At 42.8% G+C, this 21,577-nt stretch overlaps 4 non-coding genes and 1 pseudogene across 4 annotated transcripts; 1 reads left to right on the forward strand and 4 right to left on the reverse strand.

The window, feature by feature from the left end:
- Nucleotides 1–767: 767 nt before the first annotated feature.
- Nucleotides 768–839, reverse strand: TRNAA-UGC (transfer RNA alanine (anticodon UGC)). The gene has a single exon. It is a non-coding gene; the product is annotated as a tRNA-Ala (tRNA).
- A 912-nt stretch (nucleotides 840–1,751) lies between these two features.
- TRNAF-GAA (transfer RNA phenylalanine (anticodon GAA)) lies at nucleotides 1,752–1,824 on the reverse strand. The gene has a single exon. It is a non-coding gene; the product is annotated as a tRNA-Phe (tRNA).
- Nucleotides 1,825–7,013: 5,189 nt separating this feature from the next.
- Nucleotides 7,014–7,085, reverse strand: TRNAA-AGC (transfer RNA alanine (anticodon AGC)). The gene has a single exon. It is a non-coding gene; the product is annotated as a tRNA-Ala (tRNA).
- A 5,504-nt stretch (nucleotides 7,086–12,589) lies between these two features.
- On the forward strand, nucleotides 12,590–13,813 carry LOC100443377 (pantothenate kinase 3-like; annotated as a pseudogene).
- Nucleotides 13,814–19,752: 5,939 nt separating this feature from the next.
- TRNAA-UGC (transfer RNA alanine (anticodon UGC)) lies at nucleotides 19,753–19,824 on the reverse strand. Its single transcript has one exon. It is a non-coding gene; the product is annotated as a tRNA-Ala (tRNA).
- Between the last annotated feature and the right edge of the window lie 1,753 nt (nucleotides 19,825–21,577).

A 21,577-nucleotide genomic window follows, 5' to 3' on the forward strand; every position in this document is an offset into this window, starting at 1 on the left:
GGAGAGCCACAGCAGCCCTTGTCTCAGTATTGGATCACACTTGTGGCTGTGCTTTCTGCGCAGGCTGACAGGGAGAGACTGGAGGAGAAATCAGTGGACAGATGCTTTCGCTCTGTTCTTTGGCCCAGAAAACAAAACTAAAGTAAAAAAAAAAAAAGATGATGCTGGGAGCGGTGGCTCACGGCTGTAATCCCAGCACTTTGGGAAACTGTGGCGGGTGGATCACCTGAGGTCTGGAGTTCGACACCAGCGTGGCCAAAATGGTGAAACCCCGTCTCTACTAAAAATACAAAAATTACCTTGGCCTGATGGCACGCACTTGTAAACCCAGCTGCCGAGGCAGGAGAATCGCTTGAACCCGGGAGGCAGAGGTTGCAGTGAGCCGAGATCGCGCCACTGCAAAAGAATGGCCGCGGGTTGCTTTTCTCCCTTCTTTGTCTTTCCTTCTCTTTAATCATAGTACAAAATGAGAGCGAATGTGAACCGCTCGTGGATGTGCACACTTTTGTTTGGGTTCAAGACACCCTGTTGGGATCCCATTCTTCTTTCTTCCTCATTTCTTTTTCACCTTCCTTCTGCCGTCGCAATCGCCTTCGGTGATGTCGAAGCTCACAGCATAGAGATGGATTATAAATGGAGGCAACCCTTTGGGTTACGTCTTTACTCTCTGTATGTGCAGAAATAGGATAGAAAAAGGTGCGGAGGCAGAAGTAAGTCTATGTTGCTTCAGAATTAGGTTTGAACACTACCAGAGCAAAACCACCGTTTGGAGGTGCCGGGGATTGAACCCGGGGCCTCATACATGCAAAGCATGCGCTCTACCACTGAGCTACACCCCCTTCCTGAAAACCCCTCTTGTAATAATTTCCAGGAGGTAACTTTCTTTTTCTGAGTATTGTGGAGCGTCTGCAGCTGCTGTGAGTAGAATATACTAGGTACTAATGGGGATACAAATTATTTAGAATACTGTATACGACTTGAAATGGAAGGCGCCTATAATCCCAGCTACTGGGGAGGCTGAGCCAGGAGAATCCTTGAACCCGGGAGGCGGAGATTGCACTGAGCCAGCATGCGCCACTGCACTCCAGCCTGGGCATCGGAGCGAAACTCAATCTCAAAAAAAAAAAAAAAAAAAAAAAAAAAAAAAAATCACTTCCTAGGTTTAAGACTTTAAATAATTTATTTAATGTCAGCACTTCATGGAAGACTTCAGTGGAATATGCAACCAAAGGAGAGAGTGATGCATATATATATGCATATACATATATATATATGCGTGTGTGTGTGTGTGTGTGTGTGTGTGTATATTACCTTTATCGGATTTTCAACAGCAAAAAATTGGAGTTCTATACACCCTTCTGGGATTGGCATGCAAGTGTTGTATAAGGGTTGTATTAGCCAGGCGCTGTGGTTTACGTCTGTAATCCCAGCACTTTGGGAGGCCGAGGCGGGCCGATCACCTGAGGTCGGGAGTTCGAGATCAGCCTAACCAACATGGAAAATCTCCGTCTCTACTAAAGATACAAAATTAGCCAGGCGTGGTGGCGCATGCCTGTAATCCCAGCTACTAGGGAGGCTGAGGCAGGAGAATCTCTTGAACTCAGGAGGTGGAGGTTGCGGTGAGCCGAGTTCGCTCCATTGCACTTCAGCCTGGGCAACAAGAGTGAAACTCTGTCCAAAAAATAAATAAATAAATAAATAAGGGTTCTATTAGGCAAAACTAAAAAAAAAAAAACAAAAACAACAAAAACTGCCGAAACCCGGGATTGAACCAGGGACCTTTAGATCTTCAGTCTAACGCTCTCCCAACTGAGCTATTTCGGCTTCTCTGAGCTTGTTCTTTTAGCTATTTCTTCAAAATATAAAAACTGTCATTTGTAGGGTCACTATATCTTCCAATTCTTTTGTCTTCAATATCACCTGTCATTCACTCACCCCTTCACCCCCAAAATATAGATTCTTCTCCAATTTATGCCTGAAAATAGGACCCAATTTTAAGGACAATTAATGGGTTAGCAAAAGCCAGGGAAAGAAAAGGCAAAGGTGAAGAACAGAGCAAAGCAAGAACATGCTCCCCTACATGGTCACTGCTCAGAATACCAAGGGAATTCAAAAGAAAATTTTCTAAGTTTTTCCTTTTCTCTGGGCTCTTGTTTTTCTGTCTTGCTCTTCAACGATATGGCAAAAAGGAACAGAGGATTATTGGGCACGTTAATGTGGTGGCGGGTTTATAGCTTCTGACTAAAGAAATCCTGAGCGAGACAATTCATTTTCGCTATTCCCTTCCTTTCACTCGTCTTGTGCTGACACATCCACCTTGGGTGGTACAGAGACCCAGGGAGTGGAAATGGAAAGTATAATATGTTTATTTTAGTGTGACCACGCAAGACGTTTTTAAAAGGAGAAAAGTACAGAGTGGCGAGAATTGTGAAAAACAGATGAACGTGTATGCTTTTGAACCCTGTGCAAGGCAAGGACACACTACCACTGAGCCACACCTCTCTCACTACAGAAACATCGTGAAGATTTTTTTGACGCATTAGTCATATTTCTGAGAGGTCTTCAAAAATATGGTAAGTTGGCCAGATAGAAAATCCACTGTCTCATATCTCACTATTTCTTACCTCTAAACTATATCCCTTGAAGCTGCTAGGAGAAATGTAAGAGAATCACAGACCAGATCACAATTTCTGCTTCTGGAACATTTCATCCCATCTGTTTATTCGGAGGTTTCTTCTCCAGCAAACTGCCTGGGGGCATTTTCTCCCACAGCCAACGGGTAAGATGTCCAGATGGAACTTTCTCTGGGGTCTTCAACCTGTCTGTCTCCATTTCTTCTCTTTCACCTGCTTACAAAGTTTTTCAAGCCCCATCCTCCTTAAGAAAAGATGATGAGCCACAATCTAGGAGAAGATATTTCAATACTTATATTTTACTAAGGATCTTTATCTGGGATATGTTAAGAACTTCTACAAAGCACTAAGAAAAAGACTAAAACTTCAATAAGAAAGAGCAAATTAATATGCACTTCACAAAAAATTGCTATTGAGTAAAATAAAATATGCTCGACATCTTTTGCTATAAAGGAAATGCAAATTAAAAACACAACAAGGCTGGGGACAGTGGCTCACGCCTATACTCCCAGCACTTTGGGAGGTCGAGGCGGGTGGATCACCTGAGGTTAGGAGTTCAAGACCAGCTTGTCAACATGGCAAAACCCGGTCTCTACTACAAATACAAAAATTTAGATGGCCACATGCCCCTGTAGTCCCAACTACTCAGGAGGCTGAGGCATGAGAATCTCTTGATCCTGGGAGGCAAAGGCAACAGTGAGCCAAGATTGTGCCGCTGCACTCCAGCCTGGGCAGCACAGCAAGACACTGTCAAAAAAAACACAAAAACCACAAAATAATATTGCCCTTCATCGGAATCATTTAACCTAAAAAGTGGATAATATCGTGTTGCTGAGTATGTGAAGCAATTGGAACGTGCATACATGGCTGATGAGACTGTAAACTGCTATATCTACACTGGGAAACTATCTGAAAATATCAAATAAAACTATATATATATATATATATAAAATATATAACCTGTGACCCCAAAACTAGACGGTTACATTTATACCCAAGAGAAGTGCATGAGCATTTCCCTTGAAGGACATGTATCACAATGTTTACAGCAGCATTAGACATTTCAACCAAAAACGAGGGGTGCTGCAAATGTACTTGGACAGTAAAATGAATTAATAAATCATGATGTACAGTATTCAGACAATAGAATACTCGAGAGCAATAGAAAATAACTACTGTTAGTAGCAACAATATATAGAAAATGAAGGCCGGGCACAGAGGCTTACGCCTGTAATCCCAGCACTTTGGAAAGCCAAGGCGGGCAGATCACAAAGTCAGGAGATCGAGACCATCCTGACTAAAACAGTGAAACCCTGTCTCTATTAAAAATACAAAAAATTAGCTGGGCGTGGTGGACAGCACCTGTAGTCCCAGCTACTCGGGAGGCTGAGGCAGGAGAATGGCGTGAACTCAGGAGGCAGAGCTTGCAGTGAGCCGAGATCGCGCCACTGCACTCCAGCCTGGGTGACAGAGCAAGTCTCCACCTCGAAAAAAAAAAAAAAAAAGAAAGAAAAAAGAAAAGAAAATGAATCTAATTTTTTTTTTTTTAACAAAAATTGAGTGAAAGAATCCATACTCAAATGAGCACAGATTTGCTATGGTTTGAAAGTGTCCCCTCCAAAGCTTAGGTGTTGCCATGTGATAATTATCAAGAGATAGGGCCTTTAAGAAGATTAAGCCATGAGGGTTCCTTCCTCATGAATAATATTATGTATCCTTATAATAAGACTTGACAAAGGAAGTTCATCTCTCTATTGCTCTCAGTTTTCTGCCATGTGAGGACACAACAAAAAGGCCATCACCAGACATGAGAGCCAGTGCCTTGATCTTGGACTTCCCAGCCTCCAGAACTGTGAGAAAGTACGTTTCCGGGCCTGGCGCGGTGGCTGTCTCCTGTAATCCCAGCGTTTTGGGAGGCCAAGGTGGATGGATCACCTGAGGTCAGGAGGTCAGGAGTTCAAGACCAGCCTGGCAAACATGGCGAAACCCCATCTCTACTAAAAATACAGAAAAATTAGCTGGGCGTGGTGGCATTCACCTGTAATCCCAGCTACCCAGGAAGCTGAGACAGGAGAATTGCTTGAATCCGGGAGGCAGAGGTTGCAGTGAGCCAAGACTGAGCCACTGCACTCCAACCTGGGCAACAAGAGTGAAACTCTGTCAGGAAGTGAAGGGAAGGGAAGGGAAGGGAAGAGAAGGGAAGGGAAGGAAAGGGTTCCGTTCGTTACAAATTACTAGTCTTTAGTGATTTTGCAGCAGCCCAAAATAGACTACGATGATATTATATGATCCCATTTATATTATTTAAAACATAAGAAAAATAATCTATGGAGATGGAGGTCAGAGAGTTAGGATAATTGAAATGAGGCAAAAGGCAGCTGTTGATTGCTGAAAAATTCAGTATCTTGGCCTGAATTTTGGTTATATATATAATAAGCCGTAAGCTGAATAGGTTTCATGCGTTTTATTTTACATAAATGAAGGCTTAAATTGAAATACAAGAAAAAAAGGTTTTCCTAGGTACTTCCTATTCTCCAGTACATTCTGTCTCTTTCTTAGGGTTGTTTTGTTTTGTTTTGTTTTGTTGAGACGGAGTCTCGCTCTGTCGCATCCTCAAGATAATTAGGACTTTGGTGGACGGGATGGTACAGTGAGTCTAAGCGCCACATCCCTCCGTCGCTTCCTCTGGATATGAGGGAAGAGAGGTACTTTTTTTGTCCCTAGGGAGGGAGACTGGACCAGGAAGGGGACCTGGTTCGTTTCGGCTTCAAGAGCGCCTGTCCGCTATTTCCGTCGCTCAGCAGACCGGCTGAGCTCTTTGGAGGAGCGCGTGATGTTGGGTTTTGGTTTGCGCTTCAGGAACCGCTGATACTGTAGCTTCTGAGGGAGCTGCAGGGATTTCCCGATTTCCTGCGTGCCTGTGTTAAAAGTTAGAAGCGGGATCTGCTGGCAGCTTCGAAACTGAGCATGACGGTGGAAACATCTAATTTCATTAGTTTTTGCTTGAAATGCAAAAGATGAGAAAGAAAGTTTCCGTTTGTTTGCTTCACGTATTTCTTTTAGAATGAAGCCGATTGAAAGTTAACTTCACCCTGAAGAAACTCCTCCTGGCGTTTGCAACGATCGCCTTTATGTCTCACGTCCAGCTTGACTCAAAAGGACTCTAAAGAGCTGGAGAGCGGCTGCGGAAAGGCGGAGTCACGGTACAATCGGTGTTAACTACTCCTGCAGCCACCGCCTCCTTAGTCCTCTTACAGATGCAGAGGCAGTATAGCTGAATCCCTCACAAGTCGAGTGGGTTGACCTCAGATTGACTTTAGCGATGGCTTGTGACCACCTGATAGATGGTGGCCGTTACAGCGTTTAGAAAGTGAGTAAAAGAAAACGGAAGCCCACACGCTTGCTTGGCTTCTGCAGATGGAGAGAGGTCGCTTTTCTGCCTTCTGAGTGTTTAGTAACTTATTTTTTATTTCCTTTGTTGGCTTGAAATAGAGCTGAAAATAAAAGCAGATCTTCTTTTAACAAGATAGTATTAACATGCTTGCAGAGTATTTCCCTGTGAATTTATGCTTAGCACGGTGATACCACAAAGAGCTCCAATCTGGAGGTATGGGTTGTTCCCTAGCTTAGAAGGAGGTCAATCCTGGAGACTAAGTACTGTGAGGTACAAAAGGATCCTTTGGGATTGGAAGAATAAACGTTCATTACTTTTATTTATGTAAAACAACAAAATGAGCTTTCTCCTGTACTGATCTTGGTCCCTGGAGTTCAGTGTTTGCATCTCAGACCAGAAGCTTCCTCAGAGGACCCAGAGAAGTGCTTTTTACTTCCACCAAATCTCAGCTGAGGTGAATGCTATCTTTTCGTCATTTGTTGTGTGTTTGTAGTTAAGTAGTTTAAGTTTCAGAGTTTGTGGGTCTCCAATGGAAAAAGTGACCACCACACATCAAATCATCAACCCCTGGCAGTGTAATCTTTTAGTGAAAGCTTGTAGGGCTTCTGCAACCTGGTTAGGGGGAGTTAGAAAAAGAAACAGAAAAAGACTTGAGCCTTTTAGCTTCCGATCTGAAATCAGACTTGGGCCACACAGTTCCATGGTTTCTGATGATTTCATTTACAGCTAGAAATTGGCTGGATGGCCAGGAATACTACTTGTTTCCCCCATGCGTTGTCCACGTTAATGATTGATGGGACTGCTTAGAAAGAATGGGCAGATAATCCTAGGCAGCAAATAACCTCAAGTGAATGAACACGAATCACCCTCTGTATGAGAGAGAAATGCAGAGGCCAACACAATTCACCTTGACAGACAGAAAAATATAAAGTTGGGAAATGTCATGGACCGCTTCTTACTGGTGTCCCGGGGAAGAAAACAGGGACTGGAGGTACTGGGGATCGAACCCAGGGCCTCGTGCATGCTAAGCACGCGCTCTACCACTGAGCTATACCCCCTCGGGACTCGAGGTCTTCAGGAAATTCTTAGGTGACCGCCAATATGTGAGCCTGCCCTCTGTGTCAGGATACTCACTGTACGTTTCCAATTCCATTGTTAATTCCCTACATGAAGCGCTTCCTCTTTTAGGCACGGCTATACCGAAAGAAAGGTAGTTTAGCCGGGTGCGGTGGCTTACGCCTGTAATCCCAGCACTTTGGGAGGCTGAGGCGGGTGGATCACGAGGTCAGGAGTTCAAGACCAGCCTGGGCAAGATGGTGAAACCCTGTCTGTACTAAAAATACAAAAATTAGCCGGGCGTGGTAACAGGCGCCTGTAATCCCAGCTACTCTGAAGTAGAGAATTGCTTGAACCCGGGAGGCAGAGGTTGCAGTGAGCCGAGATCGGGCCATTGCACTCCAGCCTGAGCGACAGAGCAAGACTCCGTCTCAAAGAAAGAAAGAAAGAAAAAGAAAGGAAGGTAGCTTAGTGGTAAAAATAAAGGCACTGTTCCTGATTTGTGGTCAGCCCAAGATCAACTCACCCCAAGGTGGGCTATCCATCATGTTAGACTTCCTGGAGCATACTTGCATTCTATCGTTTGAGTGTGTCCCGGTATACAACATTCTCTTGCAAATTTTCTGATAACTTTCTGTATTCTTTTGACTCCTGGAAGCATGTTGGTGTTTCACATAGTCAAAAAATAAAACTGACTCAAGTGCGTGTGAAAATACCTTAAAATTCAATACAAATAGAGGCAAATTAAAATGGCGTTGTCTATCGCTTCTCGGCCATTTGGCTAAGATCAAGTGTAAAATTGCATTGTGAAACAATAACATAATCCTACTTGAAAAGGAAAGAACTGATCTATGAAAATGGTTTATACAGTTTGTTGTTCTAATTGTAAGATTAAAAAGAATTGCAAACAAATTTTGAACTCTGTATCAGGGTTATTTTTGTAGAGCTAGGGCTGTAAGAATTCTGAGATTTTGTGTGAATTTTAGGATTGGGAAAATGAGTGTGTGTGAGCGGGTGTGTTGTTGGAACCAGGCTGTCACTGTAAGAGAAAGAAGGTAAAGAATTGTCCTGTTGGTGTTGATGGGAATTGGAGGCATCAGTATGAAATTATACATATGTAATTTTATAGGCTGGGCGCAGTGGCTCACGTTTGTAATACCAACACTTTGGGAGGCCGAGACGGGCAGCTCACCTGAGGTCAGGAGTTCGAGAACAGCCCCGCCAACATGGTGAAACCCCGTCTCTACTAAAAATACAAAAATTAGCCGGATGTGGTTGTGCGTGCCTGTAGTCGCAGCTACTCGGAAGTCTGAGGCAGGAGAATCGCTTGAACTCAGGAGGCAGACGTTGAAGTGAGCCAAGATCCCGCCACCGCACTCTGGCCTGGGTGACTTAGACTTTGTCAAAAAAAAAAAAAAAAAAAAAAAAGTAAAATTTCCCTGCAGATCTGTCTGCTAACTGGGCCTGGAAGAAATACCTCAGAAACAATAAACAAAGATAACAATATTTTGATTTACAAATACCATTCCCTACTAAAAGGCACCAGAGATACTAATAGAAAGTAGCTACTAGTGTCAACTACACTGACTCCAGGACTGTGCCAGGGAAACTGCAAGGTGAACCTAAGATATCTTGCTGTGCCAGAATGACGGGGATGACTTAAAAGAACACAGAAGTGGGCTTGAAGGGAATCTCATTGACCAAATCTGACACACTTTGAGCATTAATTATGACAATAAATGATTATCAATCTTGGTAACTTAAATAAATAAATATGGTTGGCCAGGCGCGGTGGCTCACGTCTGTAATCCCAACACTTTGGGAGGCCGAGGCCGGTGGATCACGAAGTCAGGAGTTTGAGACCATCCTGGCTAACACAGTGAAACCCCATCTCTACTGAAAATACAAAAAAATTAGCTGAGCGTGGTGGTGGGCCCCTGTAGTCCCAGCTACTCGGGAGGCTGAGGCAGGAGAATGGCGTGAACCCGGCAGGCAGAGCTTGCAGTGAGCTGATATCATGCCACTGTACTCCAGCCTGGGTGACAAAGCGAGACTCTGTCTCAAATAAATAAATAAATAAATAAATAAATAAATAAATATGGAAGATGGGAAGATTTTCTTTACAGTGGTATGCCAGCTAATAAATGTGGAAGGAAGGATAAAATTTGCAAATCCCCATTAGAAAATTAGAAAATCTGGACACCATCAGAATTCTGATAGGTGCAGGCAAAATTATAAGTCAATGCTAAAAGTACAGGTAAAATTTTGATGAGGATCAGGATATTTATATAGTCTCAGAGTATTTCCCTAGAACTTACTTATTGATTACAGTGAGGAAGATGATACTTTTGCAGGGAAGAAATAGTAGTTACAAACTTAACCAAATGATGAAAGCTAACTTCAGTAATAATTGGGAAAATTGACATCACTTGCTTCTTGGTGTGATAGAGGATAATATGAATTTTTGTGACATTTCTTCCAGTTTCCATAACCTTAATCTTACCATGAATAGGACAAATTAAGAAACATTCCGCAAAACCACTGGCAGATACTCTTCAAAAACATTATCAAAGTTGTGAAAGACACAATTGAGCAACTGTTCTAAATTAAAGGAGACTAAAGAGTCAAGACAATTAGATTCATATGTGTCTGTGAAATGGCTCCTAGCTTGGGAGAGAAATTTCTATAAAAGATTGTATTGGTACAATTAGTTAAATTTTTATAGATTGTATATTAGATAATACTATTTTATCAATGTTAAGTTTACTGAATTTGATAATTGTGCTGTGTTAAGGAATTGATCTTGTTTTAAGAAATACACATTGATGAATTTAGGGATTAAAAAGATATAATGTCGGAAAATCATTATCAAATAGTTTAGAGAAATAATCTTTGAGATCTCTCTCTCTCCATATATATGTGTATATATGTGTATATATATGTATGTGTGTATATATATATATATACATATATATATTCCATTGTTGCTGATTGTTTGAAGAGGCAAGATGTTCTGAAATGATCCCAAGATGTGGACAATATGTGCTTCTCAGGTGGTTCCCATTCCATTTTAAATGTTTCCAGGCAAAAACAAAGATACAAATTTCTCAATTTGTATTCAAATCTAACAGGTGTTTTATTCTATTTTCCTGCTCACACTCCCTGTTTGGGAGTCAATCAACTAAGGACACCTGAAGGAAATAGAATTTAATTCTCAGAGTCAGGAGGTGATGAGAGACTGCTTTGGTAGGGAAAGTAATAGTAAATTTGTTCTTTCTTGGTTAAATAAAGAAGAAAAAGAAAGGAGAGAGGGAGGCAGGGAAAGAAATAGAAGGCATAACGATCCTAAATATGTATCCACCAAACAGCAGAGCTGCAACATATGTAAAGAGAAAAAAACAGAACTTTAAAAAAAAATAGACAAATCCACAATTACTCTGGAGACTTCAAAACTTCTCTCATAATGATTGATAGAACAACTAAACAGAAAATCAGCAAGAATGTTGAAGAACTAGGCCGGGCGTGGTGGCTCACGCCTGTAATCCCAGCACTTTGGGAGGCTGAGGCGGGCAAATCATGAGGTCAGGAGATCAAGACCATCCTGGCTAACACGGTGAAACCCTGTCTCTACTAAAAAATACAAAAAAATTAGCTGGGCATGGTGGCGGGTGCCTGTAGTCCCAGCTACTCGGGAGGCTGAGGCAGGAGAATGGCGTGAACCCGGTAGGCTGAGCTTGCAGTGAGCCGAGATTGCGCCACTGCACTCCAGCCTGGGCAACAGAGCGAGACTCTGCTTCAAAAAAAAAAAAAAAAAAAAAAAAAAGAATGTTGAAGAACTCAAAACATCTTCAGCCACCAAAATTCTGTTAGCATTTATAAAACAGTCCACACAAGAAGAGCAGAACACACACGTCAAATCCACACTGAATATAGGTAAAGGTAAAACATATCCTGGGCCATAAAACAAACCTCAACAAATTTAAAAGAATTAACTAATATGGTATGATCCCTGACCAAAATGAAATTAAAGTAAAAATCAGTCACAAAAAGATGACAGAAAAACATCCAAACGCTTGGAAAATGAACAACACACTACTAAACATTTCATAGGACAAAGAGAAAACCTTAGTAGATATCAAAAAATAAGTTAGCCTGAATAAAAATGAAAATACAATATATTAAAAATTCCAAGATATCCTAAAGGAGTGCTGAGAGAGAATTATACAGCACTAAGTGCATACATTAGAAAAGAAAAAAGTCCCAAATCAGTCCTCTAAGCTCTTACTTGAAGAAACCAGGTGGGAAAAAGAGCAAAATAACCCAAAGCAAATAGAAGAAAGGAAATAATAAAAAATAAAAGCAGAAATCAATGAAATGGAACACGCGCACACACACAAAAATAGAAAAACAAAAAGCTGGTTCCTTTCAAGGATTAATAAAAGAAGAACTCTAGCAAGACAGAAATTTTCAGCAGAGAGATGACACAGTTTACCAACATCAGGAATAAAAAGAGGACATCACTGTAGACTCAGCTGACATGAAAAGGATGAGGGAGGCTGGGAATGGTGGCCCACACCTGTAATCCCAGCACTTTGGGAGGCCGAGGTGGGCGGATCATTTGAGACCAGGAGTTCCAGACCAGCCATGGCCAACATGGCAAAACCCCATCTCTATTAAAAATTCAAAAATTAACCTACCATGGTGGCGCATGCCTGTAATCCCAGCTACTTGGAAGGGTGAAGCATGAGAGTCGCTTGAACCCAGGAGAGAGAGGTTGCAGTGAGCAGAGATGGCACCACTGCACTCCAGCCTGGACGAAGAAAGAGACCCTGTCTCACAAAAACAAACGAAAAAACAAACAATAACCTCTATGGGGGAAGGGGAGGAGACCTCTTAGAACTAAAAATGTAATACAGCAAGGTCACAGGATAAAATAAAAGTCTACAGAAATAAATTCTATCTCCAAATAAAGGCAATGAACATGTGGATAGTGAGATTTAAAATGTAATACCACGTATTTCCTAATAGCTAGAAGTGAAAATTTGGAATATTCCCATTGCAAAGAAACGAGAAATATCTGAGGCGATGGATTTGCTAATTCCCCAGATTTAATCATTACACATTGTACGTATCGAAACACTTCTGTACCTCATAAATATGTGCAATTATTATATGTCAAGTAAAAATAATTTTAAAAATACATTTTTCAGGGCGGCGGCGGTGGCTGCACGGGACCGGGGCCTTTTGTTTGGAGCGGCTGCTTGTGTGTGTGTGGGCGGGGGCCGGAGCTGCGAGGCCGTAGGCCTTCCCCAGCTCGCTCTGTCCCTGCAGCCCCTCGCGGGGGTAGGGGACCGCCCCCTGGGCCTGGCATCCCTCAGGCACCGCCGCCCCGCCCTAGGCCCGCCCCCCCGACTTGAGGGGAGGAACCCGCCAGGCCTCACCTCGCGGCCCAGCCACCTCCAGAGGCGCCGCCTCTGCTCTCAGTGCTCCGGGCCCGAGTCCGTCCCTTGCCCGTCGGGCCGACGCCATGAAGATCAAAGATGCCAAGAAACCCTCTTTCCCATGGTTTGGCATGTACATTGGGGGAACTCTAGTAAAGCTCTAGTACTTTGAACCTATTGATATCACAGCAGAGGAAGAACAAGAAGTTGAGAGTTTAAAAAGTATTCGAAAATATTTGACTTCTAATGTAGCATATGGATCCACCGGCATTTGGGATGTACACCTTGAACTGAAAAATTTAACACTTTTTGGCCAAAGAGAGAACTTGCACTTTACCAACTTTCCAACCCAGGACCTGCCTACTTTTATCCAAATGGGAAGAGATAAAAACTTCTCAACATTGCAAACCGTGCTATGTGCTACAGGAGGTGGTGCCTACAAGTTTGAAAAAGATTTTCGCACAAACCTCCACCTGCACAAACTGGATGAACTTGACTGCCTTGTAAAGGGCTTGCTGTGTATAGACTCTGTCAGTTTCAATGGACAAGCGGAGTGCTGTTATTTAGCTAATGCACAGAACCTCAGCGATGCCAAAAGATGCCTTTTAACCTGGATGATCCCTGGCCACTGCTTGTAGTGAACATTGGCTCAGGAGTCAGTATTTCAGCAGTGCATTCCGAAGACAACTACAAACGAGTGACTGGGACAAGCCTTGGAGAGGGTACCTTTCTGGGTTTATGCAGTTTATTGACTGGCTGTGAAAGTTTTGAAGAGGCTCTTGAAATGGCATCCAAAGGTGACAGCACACAAGCTGACAAGCTGGCCCGTGATATTTATGGAGGAGGTCATGAAAGATTTGGTTTGCCAGGTTGGGCTGTAGCATCTAGTTTTAGGAATATGATTTATAAGGAGAAGAGAGAATCTGTTAGTAAAGAAGATCTGGCAGAGCTACTTTAGTTACTATCACCAATAACTTTGGTTCTGTGGCACGAATGTGTGCTGTTAATGAGGAAATAAACAGAGTTGTCTTTGTTGGAAACGTTTTACGTGTCAACACCCTCTCAATGAAACTTTTGGCATATACACTGGATTTTTGGTCAAAAGGTCAACTGAAAGCATTGTTTCTTGAACATGAGGGATACTTTGGAGCAGTTAGTGCACTTCTTGGGCTGCCAAATTTCAGCTAAAGCACCAGGTCTCTCTCTCTGCTAATAAAGGTCATCCAAGAGGAACTGAAACCAGAGGCATTATTACTGCATTGTTTGTCACTGGGAACCAAAGGATAAAAGAGTAGCATAAGGTGCTGAATGTTGCTATATTAAAGGAGAGAACTTAGTAACATGAAAAAAAATAATTTTAAAAAGACAAAAACATGGGCCAGGTGCAGTGGCTCACGCCTGTAATCCTAACACTTTGGGAGGCTGAGGCGGGTGGATCACGAGGTCAGGAGATCGAGACCATACTGGCTAACATGGTGAAACTCCGTCTCTACTAAAAAATACAAAAAAATTATCTGGGTGTGGTGGTGGGCGTCTGTAGTCCCAGCTACCCCGGAGGCTGAGGCAGGAGAATAGCGTGAACCAGGGAGGCAGAGCTTGCAGTGAGCCGAGATCGGGCCACTGCACTCCAGACTGGGTGACAGAGCAAGACTCTGTCTCAAACAAAACAAAACAAAAAAAAGTATAATCTCTGACGAAAAAGAAACACTTAGATGTAAATATGACAAAACCTGAATAATGCTGAAAAAGACACAACGCAATGTAAGGCAGGCGTCGTGCCTCCAGCCTGTAATCCCAGAACTTTGAGAGGCCGAGGCGGGTGGATCACCTGAGGTCAGGAGTTCAAGACCAGCCTGGCCAACATAGTGAAACCCCATCTCTACAGAAATACAAAACTTAGCCGGGCTTGATGGCAGATGCCTGTAATCCCAGCTACTCGGGAGGCTGATGTGGGAGAATCGCTTGAACCTGGGAAGCAGAGGTTGCAGTGAGCCAAATCGTGCCATTGTACTCCAGCCTGGGCGATAGAGCAAGACTCCATTAAAAAAAAAAAAAAAAAAAAAAAAGAAACGTACACAATGTAATGTACACAATGCTGATGAAATAAGTTTTAAAAAACCAAAAATACAAAAAAAAAAAAAACTAAATAAATGGAGAGATGTACAGTGTTAACAGTTTGCAAAACTCAATGTGGTAAAGATGGCAGTTCTTCTCAAATTGATATATAGGTTCAATGAAATTCTTATCAAAATCCAAGCAAGACTTTTATTAATATAGACACTGTTACTCTAAAATGTATGTAGGAAGTTAAAGGAATTAGAATAACTAAAATAATCATTAAGAATAAAAAATATAAGGGGAAGAAACAGTCAGCTTGATTTCAAGACTATTGTATTACATTGTTGTATTCTTGTATTATTGTATAAGAAAGGGAGGAAGCAAGTCCGGGCCCCCTGGCTCATGCCTGTAGCCTCAACAACACTTTGGAAGACTGAGGCGGGAGGATTGCTTGAGCCCAGGAGTTGCAGATCAGCCTGAGCAACAAAGGGTGATCCTGCCTCTACCAAAAAAAAAAGCTGGTCATAGTGGTTTTGTGCCTGTGGTTCCAGATACTCAGGGAGAGTGAGGTGGGAGGGTAACTGGGGCCCTAGAGGTTGAGACTGCAGTGAGCAGTGATACTACCACTGCACTCCAGCCTGGGCGACAGAACAAGACTCCGTCTCAAAAAAAATTTTTTTTTTTTTTTGAGACGGAGTCTTGTTCTGTCGCCCAGGCTGGAGTGCAATGGCGTGATCTTGGCTCACTGCAACTTCTGCCACCTCCTGGGTTCAAGTGATTCGCCTGCTTCAGCCTCCCGAGTAGCTGGGATTACAGGTGCCTGCCACCACGCCCGGCTATCAAAAAAAATTTTTTTAATAAAAAAATTTAAAAGAATGTCAACATTATGCCTTACAGAAAAATGAACTCAAAATGGATCAAGGATGTAAACGTAAAAGTATAAAACTTTTAGGAAAAATATGGAAGAAAATCTTTTGGATCTAGGTCAAGGCAAAGAATTTTACAGTTGACATGGAAACATGATCCAGAGATCTTGTTAAGCTGGTTCTTCTCTTCCTCCTTCTCTCTCCTGCTGTGTCATTTGCTTTGGGTGATGCTGAGACTGGAAATAGGAAATGCAAATAGGAGAGTATTAAAGGCAACTAATTGGGTCATGTCTTTACTTTTGTTTGTTTGTTTGGAGACGGAGTTTCTTCCCTCTTGTTGCCAGGCTGGAACGCAATGGCGCAATCTCGGCTCACTGCAACCTCCGCCTACTGGGTTTAAGCGATTCTCCTGCCTCAGCCTCCCAAGTAGCTGGGATTACATGCATGTGACACCACGCCCAGCTAATTATTTGTATTTAGTAGAGTCAGGGTTTTACCTTGTTGGTCAGGCTAGTCTCGAACTCCTGACCTCAGTTGATACACCCACCTCTGCCTCCCAAAGTGCTGGGATTACAGGCATGCGCCACTGTGCCCGGCCTGTTTTCACTTTTTATTCAATCAAGAAATGAGAGAAAAAGAAAGAAAAAAGAGAGAGAGAGGAAGAAAGAAAGAGAAGGGAGAAGAGAGAAGAAATCAAAGAAAGAAAATTGGAAGAGTTGAATCAGAGTTCTTTGAGGAGTGGGTTTGAGGAGTGAGTCAGAGAAAAGTAAAAAATAAAAGTACACAGAGTTGAACCCAGGGCCTCAAAAATGCAAAACATAAGCTCCTCTATCACTGTCATTTAAAGACAAATTCAAGCTAAAATAAGAAGAGACAATATTCAAAAGAAAGACTATTGCAATGGGAGAGCACTCAGCAATCTAAGCACCCCAAAATCAAACAGAAAACACTTTTCTTTTTTTTTTCTTTTCTTTTTTTGAGATGGAGTCTTGCTCTGTCGCCCAGACTGGAGTGCAATGGCACAATCTTGGCTCACTGCATCCTCCGCCTCCTGGGTTCAAGCAATTCTCCTGCCTCAGCCTCCTGAGTAGCTGGGATTACAGGCGTGACACCACACCTGGCTAATTTTTGTGTATTTAGTAGAGACAGGGTTTCACCATGTTGGTCAGGCTGGTCTCGAACTCCTGACCTCATGATCCACCTGCCTCGGCCTCCTAAAGTGCTGGGATTACAGGGGTCATCCCACCACGCCGGCCTATGCTTTTCTTTTATAGGTAGGAAGGGCTAGGCAAAACTTTAGCAAAACTTTTCAAGGAAATAGGGCAAGCAAGGGGGATAGGACTAGCAGGGTCTGACACCAAGTGTCTCTCTTGTAGTCAGCCAAGGAGAATAAGCAGATAAGGGGCAGGGTCTGCTTTTTAGTGCTTACCGAGGCTTGGGCAAGCAGAAGTCAGGAGCCTGCAGCAAGAACAGTAGAAGAAGGAAAGAAATTTAGGGGCCTGACTAAAGTTTGATTAAAACAAAGCAGAAAATAAGAAATGGTTTCACCTTGGCCAGCACTTGGTCACCACTAAGCTACACCCCTAACTCTTCACTGAGAGCACTTTGATTTTCTGAAGCTCTGAATCCTTCATGATTTGTTATTAGTGTTAACTCTAAAAGATGGACTTACCATTTTTTTCTGCGTAGGGCTTGTGATGGAAGAAAAGTAGTGGAAATAAAAATCAGATTATAGCTGCATGCAGTTTACGTTGCAGTTCTAAGCAGATTAATTGTTAAAGCTTCAGTCTTCTCTTTTGAGTAATAAGAATTGAGTCTTGATTTGGGGCTTTTCTGACTTCCTTCAGAAATATCTTACCCTAGGAGGCAAGGACATTAAAAGTAAGCTTTTCTCTGGCTAAATACTTTGTGGTTCTGTTTGCTCAACAAGATTTGACAAGATTTGTTGGCAAAAACTGACATTGGGAGAGACACAGAGAAATTCATTTAGCATTTTGTTAAGAAGGGTCTCCTTTCCAGGAGCGATGGCTCATGCCTGTAATCCCAGCAGTTTGGGAGGCTGAGGTGGGCAGATCACTTGAGCTCAGGAGTTTGAGACCAGCCTGACCAATATGTCAAAACCCCGTCTCTACTAAAAATACAAAAATTAGCTGGGCATGGTGGCAGGCGCCTGTGATCCCAGCTACTCAGGAGACTGAGGCAGGAGAATCGCTTGAACTCAGGAGGCGGAGGTTGCAGTGAGCCAAGATTGCACCACTGCACTCCAGCCTGGGTGACAGAGCTAAGACTCCCTCTCACAAAAACAAAACAAAACAAAACAAAAACAAACAAAAAAGAGATGGTAAATCCAACCCCACCCCTGACATAATGCAACTACAAACCTCACTGGCTTTCCTACGTGATTTAAGTTTTTGATTGAGAATAGGCAAGGAACCCCAGGAACAAATCTTCCCCCTCAGCAGCTGCCTGATTCTGGGAACTCCTTCTTAAACCTCTAGAACAGTGCTGCTCAAACTTTAGCATCAGAGTCACTTGAGGGCTTATTCAAACACAAGAGGCTGAGCCCCATGCTCAGCAGTTCTGATTCAATAGATCTGAGGTTGGGCCTGGAATTTAGCATTCTGCTTGCAGCACCCCAATTCCCCACCCCTTGCTCTCCTGTGCAATGTCCGCTGTGGCTGACATGCCACTGTTTGCCTGGAGAGAACCAATGGATGCCAGGAAATTAAAAAAGAAAAAGTATGAAGCAAAAAGAAAATACATGGCATGTGTGTATTACCTTCCTCCAAAAAATGTATCTCAAAACAAACATGTGATTGGCCTGGGGGCACACACACAGCCAGTCCTCAGGGAAGCAGGTTTCACTAGACAGTATCCCTCCTGGATGCTAGTTATAGATACTTTCACTGGACAAAAGAATCAAGAAGTAAAGACATGCCAGCCTGATAGAGTGTTAGGCTGGTGGACTGGGAACAAACATTGTAGTTTCTTGCCTCTCAAAGACAATTTAATTCAACAATAAATAAATATGTACAGAGAGAACAGCAGTTTTGAAACTGTATACCATTGGAAACCTTTAACAGGCACCGTGAGTGCATAGAATTACTTGGGAGGTCCCTTTTCAAAAAAAGCAGTTGTAATCAGATGGATCGAGAAAGAAGATGAAATGTTTGTTTGGTTTTTTCCAAGGCAGGAAGTGCCCAATACAATTGCGATCTACTTACCTTTTACTCTGCATGTATTTTCTATTGTGACAGAAAACCTTTCCCTGTTTCTTTCTTATGGGCCTCCGTTTGCTGTTACCAGAAGTTCCCAGGCAATATTACAGTGACTGAGGAAATACAGGAATATGAATATGAATCAGTCTTATGGAATATCACTAGGGAATGTTGATCCATATTAGTTTCTGCTTCTTGCATGTTGAAGGCCTCTAATTCCCGGACAGTCTTCGTTTGGCGGTCCAGCGTCCTGCCACTCCCATCTCAAGCGGCTAGAGAGCCACAGCAGTCCTTGTCTCAGTATTGGATCGCACTTGTGTCCCTATGCAGGTCGACAGGGAGAGACTGGTGGAGAAATGAGTGGACAGATGCTTTCGCTCTGTTCTTTGGCCCAGAAAACAAAAATAACTTAAAAAAAAAAAAAAAAAGATGCTCACTGGCATTTTTCTCTCTTCTTCGTCTTTGCGTCTCTTTAATCATAGTACAAAAATGGAAGGCCGGGCGCGGTGGCTCACGCCTGTAATCTCAGCAATTTGGGAGGCCGAGGCGGGTGGATCACGAGATCGGCAGTTCAAGACCAGCCTGACCAACATGGTGAAACCCCGTCTCTACTAAAAATACAAAAAAATTAGCAGGGCGTGGTGGCGGGCGCCTGTAATCCCAGCTACTTGGGAGGCTGAGGCAGGAGAATCGCTTGAAACCGGAAGGCGGAGGTGCAGTGAGCCGAGGTGGTGCGACTGCACTCTAGCCTGGGCAACGAGAGCAAAACTCCGTCTCAAAAAACAAAACAAACAAAAACAAAACAAAATGGGAGCGAACGCAAGCCGCCTGTGAATGTGCACGCTTTTGTTTGGGTTCAAGAGACCACTGTTGCGATCGTGTTCTTTCCCCTCGTTACTTTTTTGTCTTCCTTCTGCTGTCGCAATCGCCTTATGTGATGTTGAGGCTCACAGCATAGAGGTTGGAGATAGTTCAAGGCAATGCATTGGAGTACATTTTTACTTACTATATGTGCAGAAATGGGATAGAAAAATATGACGAGGCAGAAGTCTGTCGCTTGAAAACTACCAGAGGGAAACCATCACTTGGAGGTGTCGGGGATCGAACCCGAGGCCTCATACATGCAAAGCATGCGCTCTACCACTGAGCTACACCCCCTTACTATAAGGCTGCTTTGTAATAATTTTCAGGAGATAACTTTCATTTCCTGAGACTCCGTGAGCATCCTGGTAGTAGTGGTCAGTACTATGGAGCGTGGAGAGCTACTCTGGGCAGGAGATACTTGGTACTAATGGAGGATACAGATTCTTTAGAATACTGTGTAGGACTTGAAACGAAAAACGAAAGATTAGAAAAGTGTCGGATAATAACCACAAGAAGTTTCCTTTGTGGCCTCAAGACGTTGAGTTCTTAGGGTCTCCTTCTATTATGCTTGGCAAGAATCAAGTTCTGATTTTCGTTTCTTTTGATTTCTTCCAGATATAACACAAAGCCATTGAAATTCAGCCTTTTCCTGCCTAAAACGCTTCATCATTGTTGTTTGCTCAATCGAAATATCAAAGGTAAGATTTGATAGAGGAAAGCCATAATCAGAAGAAAACCTGAGAGCGGTGCACTCAACATTTTTTCATAGGGGTCCTTAGCGTGTCTTACTTCTGTACTCACAGCTACTCCAGAGGCTGAGGCACGAGGATCGCTTGAACTCGGGAGTTGCCGGTTGTAGGGAGCTATGATTGCGACACTACCCTCGAGCCCGGACAATGGAGTGAGAAAAGCAAGCAAGCAAGCAAGAGAAAGTGGGAGGGAGGGAGGGAGGGAGGGAAAGAGGGAAGGAAGGGGGGAAGGAAGGAAGGAAGGAGAAAGAGAGAGGAAGGGAAGGAAGGAAGGAAAGGAGAGAGAGAGAGAGAAGGAATGGGAGGGAATTCATAAGACATAAATGAAAACTAGCTTTGGGGGTGGAGATGAGGGTTGAATTATGAGAGTAAGACGAAAGATAAATAGAAACAGGATTGAAGAGTAGTTCAGAAAAACAAGCATGCTATTGCCAAAGACAAGCAGGCACAGAAAAGGAGAGGTTTTAACAACTCTTTTAGGTATGGGAGAAAGATTGAAAGATGGAGAAGATGAGTTAGTCTGGCTCATGCTAAATTTAAAATATCTGTGGGGCACGCCTGTGAGGATATTACACAGAGAACTCAGGCAATTAACTCCGTCTCCAGCCTGGGATTTGTAAGCAGTAGTAGTAGTAGACACATTACATGGAGGTGGATAAAGACTAAAAAGTGTACTTTGAGATAAGGGAAATACAGACCTATTCGTGATATTTGTAGGCAACAAACAAGTTTTCTCCTAACTAGTTCTCGAATCTTGGGACTTATCATGGTGAGACTGGATTCTTTGAACTATACAAGAAGATGAGAAGAAAACCCATTTCTCGGAATCAAATTTCTAGTGACTATTAACTCTTTCTTATTCTGGTTTGCCCATATATGAGCCTTTGCCAATGTTAATAAAATAAAATTGATCCATTTTAAAATTGGCAGATTGCAAGTTGTATGGCAGACTTGGCTTTTCAGTTGGCTGACGGGATTTCTAGAATAAAAATAGGAAACACTGAGTAATAGGTTTCACTGAATGAGAGACTAGAGAAGCGTTACACACACAATTCATGTGTATTCATGTGTGTGTGTGTGTCTGCCTGTCTGTGTTTGTGTGTGTGTGCATGTAAATGCTTGGGAGGATTATCTTGACTCTTTGATGCCTTAAAAGCAATATTAGGACAGTCTGCAGAAACACTCCTTCATCCTTATGTCATGTCACAGCCAGAGAAACCTGGCTGTCTATCAGATTCTTGGGAATTCATAATAAGAAGGTATGCTTTTTTCTTTGCCACATGAAAGGGGGGAATTTA

This window comes from Pongo abelii, chromosome 5 (assembly GCF_028885655.2).
Source record: "Pongo abelii isolate AG06213 chromosome 5, NHGRI_mPonAbe1-v2.0_pri, whole genome shotgun sequence".
Lineage (NCBI taxonomy): Eukaryota > Metazoa > Chordata > Mammalia > Primates > Hominidae > Pongo > Pongo abelii.